This window comes from Hemitrygon akajei, chromosome 11 (assembly GCF_048418815.1).
Source record: "Hemitrygon akajei chromosome 11, sHemAka1.3, whole genome shotgun sequence".
Classification (NCBI taxonomy): domain Eukaryota; kingdom Metazoa; phylum Chordata; class Chondrichthyes; order Myliobatiformes; family Dasyatidae; genus Hemitrygon; species Hemitrygon akajei.
The window spans coordinates 36450079-36463848 of record NC_133134.1 but is presented as its reverse complement, the minus strand read 5'-3'; the positions used below and the strand labels follow the sequence as shown (position 1 = coordinate 36463848).

Below are 13770 nucleotides of genomic sequence, written 5' to 3'. Positions count from 1 at the left end.
TGTTTATTATAATAACTAATTACAAACTACACAGTCTACAATAAATGGGTATAAAACATGGCTGAAAGCCTTAGCTTTAACATTAAGCAGATGAAGCTCAACACTGCCATTTGGATGTGAATAGCTATAAAAGCTGTTTTGAAGTTGAAACGACTGGCTCAGTAATATATATAACTGATTCCATGTATCCTGCTACTTCCAGTATCACACTGAATAATTTTACAAAATATTCAGTAGTGGTGTTAGATTTCAAACATTTGAATGATACATGCCACAAAGTACAAAGTGTTTTTGTTCTTTTTTCTTGTTAGAGCAGTAAGATCATAGTTCTGTTCTTCCCTTGAATTCTTAATCCTTGCAAGATATACTGTACTTGTTGGCATATTGGTTCAGCTAAAATAAGACGGGCGTTTACGACACAAGGCTCAGAGCAGTGCAATGTGCAAACCAACCAGAGTAAAATAATTTATCAGCTCAGAAGCTGTAAGTTCAACATTGCAAGAGCTAACGACATCATTCATTGCTGAGAAGTTGCTGTCGCCCAGATTTTGATAGGCAGCCGACAGCAAAGTTCTCCGACTAACAAAATAATGTTGAGAGAATACCAGGGAGATGGAAAGAAGATTGGGAGAGATGCAGAGCAGTTTGGTGAGGGAATACTGGAACTAAGAGCTCTTATATGCTAAAGATCTTCTCAACCTGCCTCGTCACGGCCCTTGTACTTTATATGTCTACCTGCACCTCACTTCCTCTGTAAATGTAATACAATATTCTGCAGTCAGTTTCTTTATGCACTCACCTACGAGTTATCCGTGCTAACCAATGCTGTGCCTCAGGGAACAGTACAAGTTGGGCCTCTCAGGCTCAGGTCTGACTGATATAAACAAATAGACTCGCTTTCTCTAATCCAAGTTACCAGTCTTGTGAATCTTTACTGCACTCCCTCTCTTGACCGAACAGTAGATAAACTGAAGTGGGATAGACTTAGGTACTTTTAAGGAGGTGAGAGCAGACATCCCACCCTGCAAAAATTCATTTCAGGGAGGTAGCACCACCACTCCCACCCCCCACAATTCCATATTCCCCCCCCCCCCCACCCCGGTCGACCTCCAAGGGTGTATGTATACAGGACATTTGTTTATGAAAGAACACAACAATTTATTTAATCACATATTGAAACTATTTACACACACACACACACACACACACACACACACATATTCCTTGTTGAGTATTTTGTTGGCAATCTCAATGCTAATAGCTAAATGCTAATGCAAATAGCTTTTCTATTTCTTTTGCAAACTTTCCTTGTACTGTGATGTGGCTTGCTTGGCAGATTTGAGCATTTTGCCGGAAGTCGCAACCTCATAGCAGTCTCCGTCAATGAATTTGCTAATTTTGCAAGACATCAGATTCACAAGTGTTTTGTGAGAGAGCTGACTTCTGAATTCTGTCTTAATGTGAATCACCATGCTGAATGCCCTTTCTACATCACAAAGTCACTGTTGCAAACAGTGCAGCGAGCAACCCTGTCATTATCTTTGACCCCTATTAGACAGGGGTACACTTTAGTGTAGTCTGGGGTGAAGTACATTTTATATTTTCTTTTTTTGGAACATTCTGCCATGGAGCTGCAGGACACTAAACTGAACTGATGGACAATGAAAGAGAGAGAGATGTTGACTGTAAAGCCCGCCCACAGGGAAAACTGATAGGTCTACTTAGCACAAACAGAGACCAATCAGGATGCTCTCTCTGTCTCTCCCCCTCTTCCCCTCCCTCTCGCTTTCAAAAAAATTGATTTCCAGGATATTGTTTATAATTTGCGGGCGTCAGGGAGCCGCTATCAATATGTGGGAGACTCCCGGAACTTCCGGGAGAGGTGGGATGACTGTGAGAGTACAGTAGGCGACTTACCTCGTAAAAGATCCTGCTTAGCAGGTTATAATCTGATACCTCCCTATTTGGCTTAGTGGTGCATTTTGTTTAAAAATTAGCTTTTGAAGGGTATTTAATTATGTTAAAACCCTTTTATAAATGCAAAGTATTTTGGGAATTGCAAGCATTCATCTTCTAGGTGCTATAATGGAAGTTGGACATGCATTTAGTGACATGCCTTTTGGGCTGGTTGATAATATCCTCTCGAGGGATGAAGCAAAGGAATATATAATCTGCTTGTGACATCCAAGTGATTCTCATGGACTGAAGTATGAAATATTTAAACACACACAATACTGCAAATGATCTGCAGTATGAAAAGCTCACTGAATCTTTGAACCATTTACCCATGCTGATACACTACATACATTTTCCATAGGGTTATTTGCACAAGTGAAAGCAAGTCCATTTAGCTATATCTGTCCGATCCGAGGTAGTTTTCCAGTCTAAATGTTCAAAATAGAATCATTTTCTTTGCAAAGGAAATACTGAGGTGCATCCTAATAAGTTTACAAGATTATGAAAGAGCTTCAGTGGGATGAATGCAGGAGATAAAGCGAGGTATTCAAGATACATTTCTTTGCCCCAAGAGTCATTGGAATAAGTGGTTTAACTTATGAAAAAGCTGGGATAAGTAGATTCATTCAGGAAAAGATAATTGAACACAAAAGGAAGGAAAGAATGGAAAGATATGATGATGGGCTTGTATGAAAACTGGAGTAGTTGTCATGTGAATAGGAATAACAGCCAGAACCTATTTCTATGGCAAACATACTTAGTAAATTTGTAGATTTAAAACCTTGATGTTTTGGATTTGGATTCACCTAAAAGCCATGATTTAAAGGTTGAATTCTAGCTGCAATAATTTCATTTTTATAATCCAGGTTTTAAAAGGATTCAACTTCAAATTAACATTTTGAATTACATCCTGTGACTGGTGCTCAGACTCTGAAAAAAATAACTCAAGAAGTTCTGCAGATACTGGAAATCTTGAACAACGGACATAAAATGCTGGAGGAACTCTGCAAGGCAGCCAGCATCTATGGAGAGGAATAAATGTTTTGGGCCGAGATCCTTGCATCAGCACTGCATATCTTTCCACATCCTTCAGAGCTGCCTGTGTGGAATACGCATGTTGTCCACATTAATGCATGGGTTTCCTTTGGTTTCCTCTCACTTCCCAGAGATAAACTTGTTCGGTAGGTTAATTGGTTGCCTTAAATTATCCCTTAGAATAGATAAATGACAAAAAAAAAATTAAGAGAGAGTTGGTGGGTCTGTGTGAGGATTTATTCCCCTTTCCACTGACCCCAACCACTGGAGGGTCAACGGATGAGAAGTAAATGAATCTTGTTGGAGTTAATGGAGCTCAAATTTCTAGACATTTTTAGGAGCAATTATTTTCTAATTCACATATCTCACCAACTACAGATACAATTTCTAATATTTAAAAAAAAAACAGGTACATGAGTAGGAAGGATTTTGATTGAATATACACCTGGTACAGGCTAATGTGACTTCTGGGCCTAGTTACGCAACCTGGTTAGCAAGGAGAGGTTCGACTGGCGGGCCTGCTTCCGTGATGTATAACACTTTGACCTTAGATAGAGATTGGACTCAAAGCCTGCAACTGTTATTTTTACCCTCATTTATAGCTGCACAGACTATTCAATGTGGGAAATGCGACTGAAGGATATTGGTCTAGCTTTTTGCCATAAAACGAAGTCATACACCTTGAAGAAGAGTCTACAAAGATCTAGTCATCTCTGGGGAATATCTTCTCCCTTTTCCCTGTCAGTAGAATGGAATCCATGGGCCCAGCAACTGCTGTGTCAAGAAGAGGCAATCAGAGAATTTTCATATTCAACACATCAAGGAAAAGCACCACTTTTAAGTTAATATTTTAAACATTTTTCAATGTGTGGATCAAAGTTTGGCATATATATTCATTAACAAGGTCAAAGCTACAACTTCATAAATATTCATTTATAGTTTAGAAAGCCGATTATATTATAATCTATTGATTTTGATCAACTGGGTTGAGTACCAGAGGATGTAGGCTCAGTTCTTCCCTGGGAGAATGGCACCGAAAATCACGGGTGAGTTTTAGAAGTGGGATGGAAAACAATTAAAAATTACTAATTAAACACTTTCTTTTAACCAGTCCTGTTTCCTGTCATCTGGCCTGTTTAAATAGCAACTAGTTTGGCCATCATGACTGAAGTTAAAAAATAGCTCTAAACCATCTAGGATTTTACTGGTTAACTAATCATTGTCACTTTAATTAGGATAAAATGGAAGAATTATTTTCCAGTTCTCTTGACCAGTAAATACTTCGTTTTGTACAGTTCAAATCCCTCCACCATCAATGAACACTTGCAGCAGTGTGTACTATTTACAAGACACACTACAACAACACACCATAGCTCCTAAGGCAGCACCTTCCATACCCACGGCCACTGCCATCTAGAAGGAGAACAGCAGATATCTGAGAACACCACCATTTGAAAATCCCCCTCCAAGTCCCTCACCATCCTGACTTGGAAACATATCGCCATTCCTTTCCTTTTCCTTGGTCAAAATCATGGAATTTCCACCCTAACAGCACTGTGGGTGTACCTACACCTCAGGGATTGCAGCGGTTCAGGAAGGCAGCTCACCACCACCTTCTCAGGGGCAACTAGGGAGGGGCAATAAATGCTGGTTTAGCTGGCGATGCCCACATCCCATAAATGAATATATTTTTTTAAATTGCTGAATTCCTTTCTCCATAAGCAAACTGAAGTATTAGCTGGGTTAAGATCTCTTACTATCTTTCCTTTCGGTTAGTCCTGACGAAGGGTCTCGGCCCGAAACGTCGACAGTGCTTCTCCCTATAGATGCTGCCTGGCCTGCTGTGTTCCACCAGCATTTTGTGTGCGTTGTTGTTTGGATTTCCAGCACCTGCAGATTTCCTCGTGTTTGGGTTAAGATCGTCTTTTTTTCAGAGATGTTGTTATTTGATTCTATGTTGATATATTTAGACTTAGATTTAGATCCAAATTTATTTATCACGTGTACATTGAAACATACAATGAAATGTTTCATTTGCCTTCCCAACCAGCACAACCAAAGGATGTGCCCAGGGCAGCTCACAAGTGCCACAAAGCATTCTGGCACCAACATAGCATGTCCACAATGATCAGCAGAACAATACAAGTAACAAGAACAACAAAACAGCAAAGCAAATCATGCTTTTTATCTTGCCTCCCACCCACCCACACATACAGGCTTCCAACCCTGGGGCAAGCTGCCAGCAGCAGCCTTGGCCTGGACGCGCAGACATCGGGTCTCTGACTTCCGGCCATGCTTGACCATGGTTAGAACACTTGTCTCTGAGACAAGCTCAAGCTCGTACTTCAGACAGGAATGTGCAATCTATTCCGTCAAGCACTGCCAAAAGAATGCTGTATTGTTGGAGGTGCCTTCTTTTGGATGTGATGCGTTACTAAGGCTCCAAAGGTTTGTTCTTTCAATGACTGTAAAACATCCTGTGGTGATATTTTGAAGAAAGAGAAGAAAGTTCTTATGTCCTGGCCAGAAGTAATCAACATCGCAAAAATAGATGGGCACCATCATTGCTATTCATGGAATTTGTGTGCGTATAAATTTGGCTGAACACATTTGTGTCCTCAAGACCAATTATTACACAAAGAAATACTTAATTGTGAATATTTTAGGAGTTTTTGGAAAACATTTTATAAATTCTATTTCAAGATGTTTACATAATTTCCATATCTTCAGCTCCAGTAGAACAATACAGCCCCAATCCTATTTAAACTGTGGTATTAATACAATACAGTGAAATAAACCCATTGCCTCCACAGTAACTGAACCTCCAGTGAGAAAACTACACACTCCCCAATTCTCACATGAACAAACTCAACTCCTCCCCTCCCTCCCCCAACCCTATTCCTCACATAGACTCACCCCCTGTTCTCCACCATTCTCCAACACTCCTTAATGTTTAATTTGCCAAGGGTCACACGTGACTTCCTCCATCAGGAAAATGTGAAGGATAAATTACAATGTATTTTCAGTTTTGCTCAAAGGCCTGAGCATTGCTAGTAATGACACCGGAGCCATGATCCGGTCCGGTATGTCACACACTGATTATAAACTGCACCTAGTGCCTGCACTGCTTTTTCTAAGTTAGTATATTTTGTTACAAATACATTGTTTCAGGAAATTTTGCAAGGTTTCATCCTAATGCTAATTAAAATTTAATTTCTCAGATTCTTCATATTATCCAACTTTCATTTAATTGGATTATTTGCTAATTCCTAATTAACTAGTCTAATTAAGCCTATATTCCATCATATACTTTTACTTTTGTTGTTGGAATTATTTATTGTCTGACCTATCTGAAAGTAGTTTGAGGATTATCTTAAATTGATTTATTACTAAATTAAGACTAGCACAGCACAATGGACTGAATGGCTTGTCTGGTGCAGTACTGTTCTATGTTCTGTTACTGGGCACTGTATTTCCTTTCAGCTACCACTGCTCTAGTTCAAAGTACATTTATTATCAAAGTATGTGTACATTATGTGACCTTGAGATTTGCCTCCTCACAGGCAGTCACAAAACAAAAAAATCTCCAAAAGAACCCATTAAAGAAGGACCATCAATCGCCCAATGTGCAGAGAGAGAGAGAGAGAGAGAGAGAAACAGCAGATGTACAAACAATAAAAGTAAGCAAATAGCATTGAGAATGGAAGTCATATGGAAGACATGAACCCAGGCATCTCTGCAGCTGGAGCAGACCACAGCCTCAGTTCATCCCAGAGCCGCATAAATGTAGCGAGACCACACACACCAATCTGCTAGAGCATTAGTTTGGAAAGACAGATTTATTTTATCAATAATTGGAGCAGTGTCATTGCTATTCCTGCGTGCCTATTCTCTAAAGACTTCTGATCTGTATTCTTTAGGTCATTTATATTTTTTGTTGAATGAATCACAAATAGTTCATTTCCCTACTCCACAGGATAAGTCATACAAATTGCCTCACAAGATGAGACCTTCATTTACGAAATAAAATTCCATTTTATATTACTAGTATTTTTAGTAAGTATTCTGTGCAATGCGATTGTGGAACTGAAGGATTTCTGAGAACGTATTCAGTGTTGCACAAGGCAATTTATTTTTCTATTGCAAACATAATCAGAAACTGGACACACACACAGAACAGCCCAATGATTTATATTGGTTCACAAATGTTTTTTGCTTCTAATTGGCAAGTATATTGGCTGCCGAGGAAAAGCACGCAGCCAAGCCAGGCAGTTCTTCACCTTATTTCGGTCTTAGTGCCAAGATGGTGGTTATGTTGTCAGGGCTTTTTACTGGTAACACCTAGAAATGTCCCTTTTGAATGTAAGACATTTCTTGCACCTGCTTGATGGTGTAATGATTTTGTTTTGATGCAGATGACATGTTTATCAATGTTTAAAGCAAATTTAAATAAATATTTACAGTAGTACAGAACTTCCCACCAGATTAGAGTTGCCACCCACCCAGTGTTACTCTGGAATATTGACCAGGAATTAAAGGCTGGATACTGACATTCCAGCCAGCGAGCGGAGGAAATATGAAAGTGAAATGGTCAGAGGCAGGGGTTGTGGTATGAAATGCTCACCTAAATCAAGAAATACCCCTCATTTCCATCAGCCTGCACCACATCGGTCCCAATTACTGTGCTGGCTTTTTTGAGATATTGGAAGAGTATTAGCAATTGCAGCACTGTGAAAATTATGAAGCAACTGTTTTACGCAGGCAAGCCTCTGACTTCAGTCAAACTATTACAGCGAAAGCTCTGATTTCAACGTTACATTAATCAACCAGTTTGGAGCCAATTATATTTATTATCTGATCCGAGTTGTTTCCTGTGACAGTGTCTCTGCTCTCTGTGGTATTTGCAGTCAAGAGTTCAGTTTGTGTTACACAGAGTGCAGAATTCAGTTCTGGTTGAGCATGTTAATGGATAACAGGGCACTATGGCCTCATCAAAACCTTGGGCTGGTGCCACAGAATGCAGCTTTGTGCTTTTTCTGATTACTCCCCGGCATATTTCCAGATACTGGGCTTCCAGTGAGCCAATATAAGTCAAGTTGATCAAATATTAAATTGTCTGATATAATATGTCTTTATATGGCTTGGTCTTAAATCCTTAGCTCATTTTACTATATTGGGAGTGAGAAAGGAAAGTTTTATCTTAAGTGAGAATTGTATTTGCTGATAACGTCTCTGCACGTTGATAAGCTGCCATCTTTAAGCTCTACTGAGACGAGAATAACTTGAAGAATTGGGAGTCAGCTGTCATACACTGTACACTGTACCTTGGGCAAACAGCCCTGGCCCTTAGAGTGACACAACCTAGCAATCCTCTGGATTTTTAATTTGAGTCTAATCATTGGACAATTTACAATGACCAATTAACCTACCAACCAGTACGTTTTTAGACTGTGGAAGGAAACTGGAGCACCCGGAGGAAACCCACGCGGTCACGAGAACGTACAAACTCTTTACAGTTAGCAGCGGGAATTGAACCTGGATCGCTGTTACTGTACAGCATTGTTCAAAGTTCAAAGGTTAATTGATTATCAAAGTATACAACTCTGAAATTCTTCTAATGGGTAGCCATGAAATCAAGAAAGAAAAGAAAGGCAGCACAATCATCAATCTCCAAATGCTCCCTCCCCACACACAAAAAAAATGAACAAAACCAGAGCAGGCACATCAACCTCCAAATCCCTCCTCACGCACAAAAACACAAACAAAATAGAGCAGGCACATTGACCCCAAATCGTCCTCCCTGCACAAAACAACGAGAAAGATTGGGTGAAAAACACAATATAAAAAACTATAAGATTGGAGAAAAGGTCTATAGTCCAAGTTCATATCCAAAACACAAGATACCTGGGTAACAATCTCCGGATACAGTGGCAGGCTCTCCCCGCTCCGGTAGCACAGCAAAAGACAGCCAGCCATTGCTCACCTTCCACATTCACCTGAATGTTACAATCTCCCTTGTTGCTTTAATCGGCACACATTTAACTGGCGAAATGGAGTCAAACATTGGTTTGCATCCCATCCCGCTACAAGGTTCGCGCGTGCCGCCTCTGCCTTCCAGAATCTTCTCAGAGACTGCAGAGCACTAGAACACCCAAACGATCTCCAAACCGCAAATCACAGGTTACAACAGTTCCAGAATTAAATCCAAGATGAAAAACAAATATAAAAGACAGAAAAGAAGCAAAATATACAGTTTCATGGTCTATCCAGGAGACGTTGACCAAAGGAGCATTGTACGCAGGCGCCATCTTGACCGGGGGTTGCTACCGTTCTGCCCCAAACTACCAAGCAATGGAAGGATTGTTTTCTCCCCCTAATTTTTCTAATTTTCTGGTCCTTACTGTACCTTTGCAAATGTTCTTCAGAGGAATCCACGGTTCTGACGAATAGGCAGTCTGAAGTAGCCATTGAAGGAGCACTGTAAACCTGGCTTCAGACCCAAATACTTGAGATTAAAGGGGAAGAAGAAGGTTACCTCTCCCCAGCACACATCATTCTTCCTTAAAATAGAAAGAGTTGCAGTAGCACATTTGTGTCTCTTAAGATTTCCGATTTTTTGTGCCAATTTGCTTTGTTTGTGAATTAAATATGTTCAGGCGCATGCAAAGGAAAAGCTGTCATATAAGACGAGTACTCACCAGTCTTCTGAAAGTTCTTTAACTGAGACCAAGATGCATTTGGTATCAGTTTCAACGGATTTTGTGTCAACTACTTGAGTCACGGAAACATTGTGGGGGGGGTGTGGTTGTTTCTTGGAAATCAACACATATTTCTTGTGGATGTAGTGACTTGCTCACTCTGAATCAGGAAGCTAGGGGATTAAAGTTCAAACTACATTTATTATCAAGGTATGTATACATTATTCAACCTTAAGATTTGTCTCCTCATAGGCAGCCACAAGACAAAGAAACCCAGAAGAACCCACTAAAAATCAGAGGACTGTCAAACACCCAACATACAGAGAGCGAGAGAGACCAAAAAACAAGTTGTGCAAGCAATTAAAGAAAGCAAATAGCATTTAGAATGAAAATGAGTCCACAGACACTACAAAAAAACTGGATGAACTCAGCAGGTTGGGCAGCATCCATTGAAATGAGCAGTCAATGTTTTGGGCCAAGACCCTTCGACAGGACTGAAGAAGGAGGGGGCAATTTGATCAATTAAAGAATAAATATAAAGTATCAAACAACACTCTTTTTTGTTACTTCCAACTAAGGGCTTATTTAAGAGAAAAATTAGGTCAAACAATGTTATTGCCGAAATCTAATGAAATAGAAACTTTAATTCAAAAAGGAAAGATTAAAAAATTTATTTCTTGTATGTATAACTTGATTCAAAAACAGGCAATTAAACAAGGAGTCCATAAGTCAAGACAAAAATGGGAAAGTGACTTGAATATTAAAATTGAAGAAACAAATTGGTCAAGACTATGTCTTGATAGTATGACAAATACAATAAATGTCCGGTTAAGATTAGTGCAATATAATTTTTTACATCAATTATATATTACACCACAAAAAATAAATAAATTAAACCCAAATTTATCTGATCAGTGTTTCCGATGTAACCAAGAAATCGGTACTTTGTTACATTCTACTTGGTCTTGTTCTAAAATTCAACCTTTTTGGACAAATTTAAGAGTTTTATTGGAACAAATTATTGGAACACAACTTCCACATAATCCAATATTATTTTTACTAGGCGATATTGAAGGGATAAAACCGAAACCCAAATTGAATAAATATCAGAAAGAATTTATAAAAATTGCACTGGCAGTAGCCAAAAAGGCTATTGCAGTTACTTGGAAATCGGATACATATTTAAGTATATATCGTTGGAAGAAGGAACTTTATAGCTGTATTCCATTTGAAAAAATTACTTATAATTTAAGAGATAAATATGAAACATTTTTGAAAATTTGGCGCCCTTAATTACAAAAGACAGGATTAAATATATAGGTGCTCTGAAGATGAAATAATTGGTTATTTGGGGAAAGAAATATATATACTAAAGTTATTATGAACTCCATGGAGCATGTGGGGATCTTTCGATATCCAGGCACTCTTTCTTTTTTCTATAGGGGTGTTAGGGGGGAGGGGTTAAGGGGAGGGGGGAAGGGTATATATATATTTTTTTCATATATTTTCTTTTATTTCTGCAATTATTTGAAAACTCAATAAAAAAAGTTTATAAAAAAAAAGGAGGGGGCAGGGGCCCTATAAAGATGGTGGGGGGAGGGTGGAAGGTGCCAGATGAAAAGCCAATTAGAGGAAAGATCAAGGTGTGGGGGAGGGGAAGCAGGGAGGGGATAGGCAGGAAAGGTGAAGAAGGAATCTAAGGGGAAAGCACTATGGGTAGTAAAAGAAGGCAGAATCACGACAGAGGTGATAGGCAGCTGGAGGAGGAGGCAGAGTGAAGGTGGGATGGAGGAAGGGAGAGGGAGGGAATTACCGGAAGTTGGAGAATTCAATGTTCATACCAAGGGTCTGGAGACTACCCAGACGGTAGATGAGGTTTTGCTCCTCCAACCGGAGTTTGGCCTCATCATGGCAGTAGAGCAGGCCATGTATGGACATATCCGAATGGGAATGTGAAGCAGAATTGAAGTGATTGGCAACTGGGAGATCCTGTCTGTTGTGGCGGACGGAGCGGAGGTGCTCAACGAAGCGGTCCCCCAATCTGCGTCGGGTCTCGCCGATGTAGAGGAGGCCGCACTGGGCGCACCGGATGCAGTAGATTACCCCAGGAGACTCACAAGTGAAGTGTTGCCTCACCTGAAATGGTGCCCTGAATGGTGGTAAGGGAGGAGGTGTAGGGACAGGTGTAGCACTTACGCTTACAGGGACCACAGCATCTGCAGTGTACTTTGTGTTTACCACAGACACTACGCCCGGAGTAGGCCGCAGCCTCAGCCTCTGATCAGCGCAGAGCTGGGTAAATGTCACGGAGCATCAAGCAAAGCCGGCCTGACCCCGGCCTCCGTTCTCAACACCCTGCCTCTCTGGCTCACCATTTAAATCGTCCCTCATGCAGGGACTTGGGCCATGTCGCATCAATACACTCTGGGCACCGCCATGGACCGCACCATGTTTAAAACTACTCCAGAGATCTGAGCACCAAGATACACCAGTGCAGTGGAAGGGAATACTGCTGTAAAGGACATTTTCTTCTGAGAGAGGCTTTTAGCTGAGGTCTGGCCTAATATTGTGGAATAGAAGGTACCCTGGCATCATTTTGAAGGACGGGGATTGTTTTCCACCATATGTTGGACAATATATTCACACAATCATACCATATGGTCATTGCCTTGTAGTTGTGTATGGGATCTTGCTATGTTTCCCACAACAGCACCTTCACAAAGACTATTTACTTGCTGGTAAAGCCCATTGAGTTATACAGACTTAAAGTGCTATGCAGATGCCTTTCTTCCTTGGCTCTATTACTGGGGCCAGATGGGGTAGTTACATGAAGATAATCCTCCAATGGCTCTTTTTATTATTAAACACTTGGAGTTGAGGCCGCTTCAGGAGTAAGTTTATCTTAGTTATCGTTGCTGGTTGAGCAGGATTCCACAAGTGGTATATCTCCATCTGACTCTCTTCCATGACCTTGACATTTTGTGGCAGCAAGGAAAGGCCCCTCATCCTATGACTGCATGCCATGCAGTAAACGGGCTATCACAGTGTCCTGTCCTTGCATTGCGTGACTTTAGTTGCGCAGCACAGATTGTTGCAGCCATGGAGGCAGGCTATGTGATCCTACAAATTTACAGAGAGCGGACCTCTGTAAGCACAGCATCTGTATAAAGCCTGCTGTCAAAACTGCACATGGATCATATTTCATATTAATAGCAGCTTTGATTTAGTTCCCCATTTGAATCAGAGGGCCTCAGCTTCCAGTTTAAGCCCAGAACAAAAAAATAAGTTAAGTACTGCTCAAATCTTAGAAAGCTCAGTGAAATGAAGATGGAAAATGAGGAGAGGTGGGGGAAGGAAGAAATTTTAGGGAATAATTAGATGTCTACTATTCCACAACTTCTGTGTTTAGAGTTAGTTTTAAAATAGAAAGAGTTCTTATTTCAGATAACTGCAAATGATTAGTTCCCTCTTCCCTCCATCACTGGTTTTATTCAGAATTAACCTGCACCGTTGATCTGCATTGTGTTAACAATGATTTAATTTGGATAGTGAAAGAATTGTACTGCAACGGCCACTTGATACTTGTCATCTATTTAGGAGATGTGCTCAGAACAAAGTTATGAGGCTAATTGGCCTTCTTTTGTTCCTATATTTCCACACGATGTTCAGGCCCTTTCACTGATGGTTCGGGTATTAGAAGAGGTGAGATTCTAATGCATCTTTTATTTTGGTGGTAGCCCTCTAAAGTACATGGAACAGGAAGCCTCAGAAGAAAGCCTTCTGTCATTACAATAATACTTATTATGCACCTACACAATAAAAGTATGAAGAAGTGAGTCATCATTGGAAGGGAGAAGAATTAACAATATATAAAACTGAGACAAAGAGAACAAATGGCTAGAGAAGGTGCTTTGGACTGTGTTGTGAGGCCATGGAATTTAATTTCCACAGGAGTGTAATTAATACCAGTATCGGAGTTCAGTTGGCATGCTTGCAGTCTTTTTCCTAAGGCAGGGAGTCCAAAATTAGAGGACATAGGCTGAAGGTAAGAAGGGAAAGATTTAAAGGGGAGCTGAAAGGC

At 40.2% G+C, this 13770-nt stretch overlaps 2 protein-coding genes across 6 annotated transcripts in view; one reads left to right on the top strand and one right to left on the bottom strand.

Moving 5' to 3' along the window:
* LOC140735485 (protein cholesin-like) overlaps positions 1 to 13770 on the top strand; it is a 397591-nt gene that overhangs the window by 282615 nt on the left and 101206 nt on the right. The window lies entirely within an intron of this gene.
* The window catches only part of gpr146 (G protein-coupled receptor 146), a 116125-nt gene that overhangs the window by 41499 nt on the left and 60856 nt on the right, over positions 1 to 13770 (bottom strand). Inside the window, exon 1 of one of the 3 annotated variants that reach the window (XM_073060629.1) lies at positions 9690 to 9856. The exons of 1 other annotated variant lie outside the window; for it this stretch is intronic. The gene's annotated coding sequence lies outside the window, so the exon portion shown is untranslated. Of the gene's footprint in view, positions 1 to 9397; positions 9497 to 9689; positions 9857 to 13770 lie in introns of those variants that run through there. One more of the 3 variants, XM_073060631.1, reaches the window with a different exon arrangement.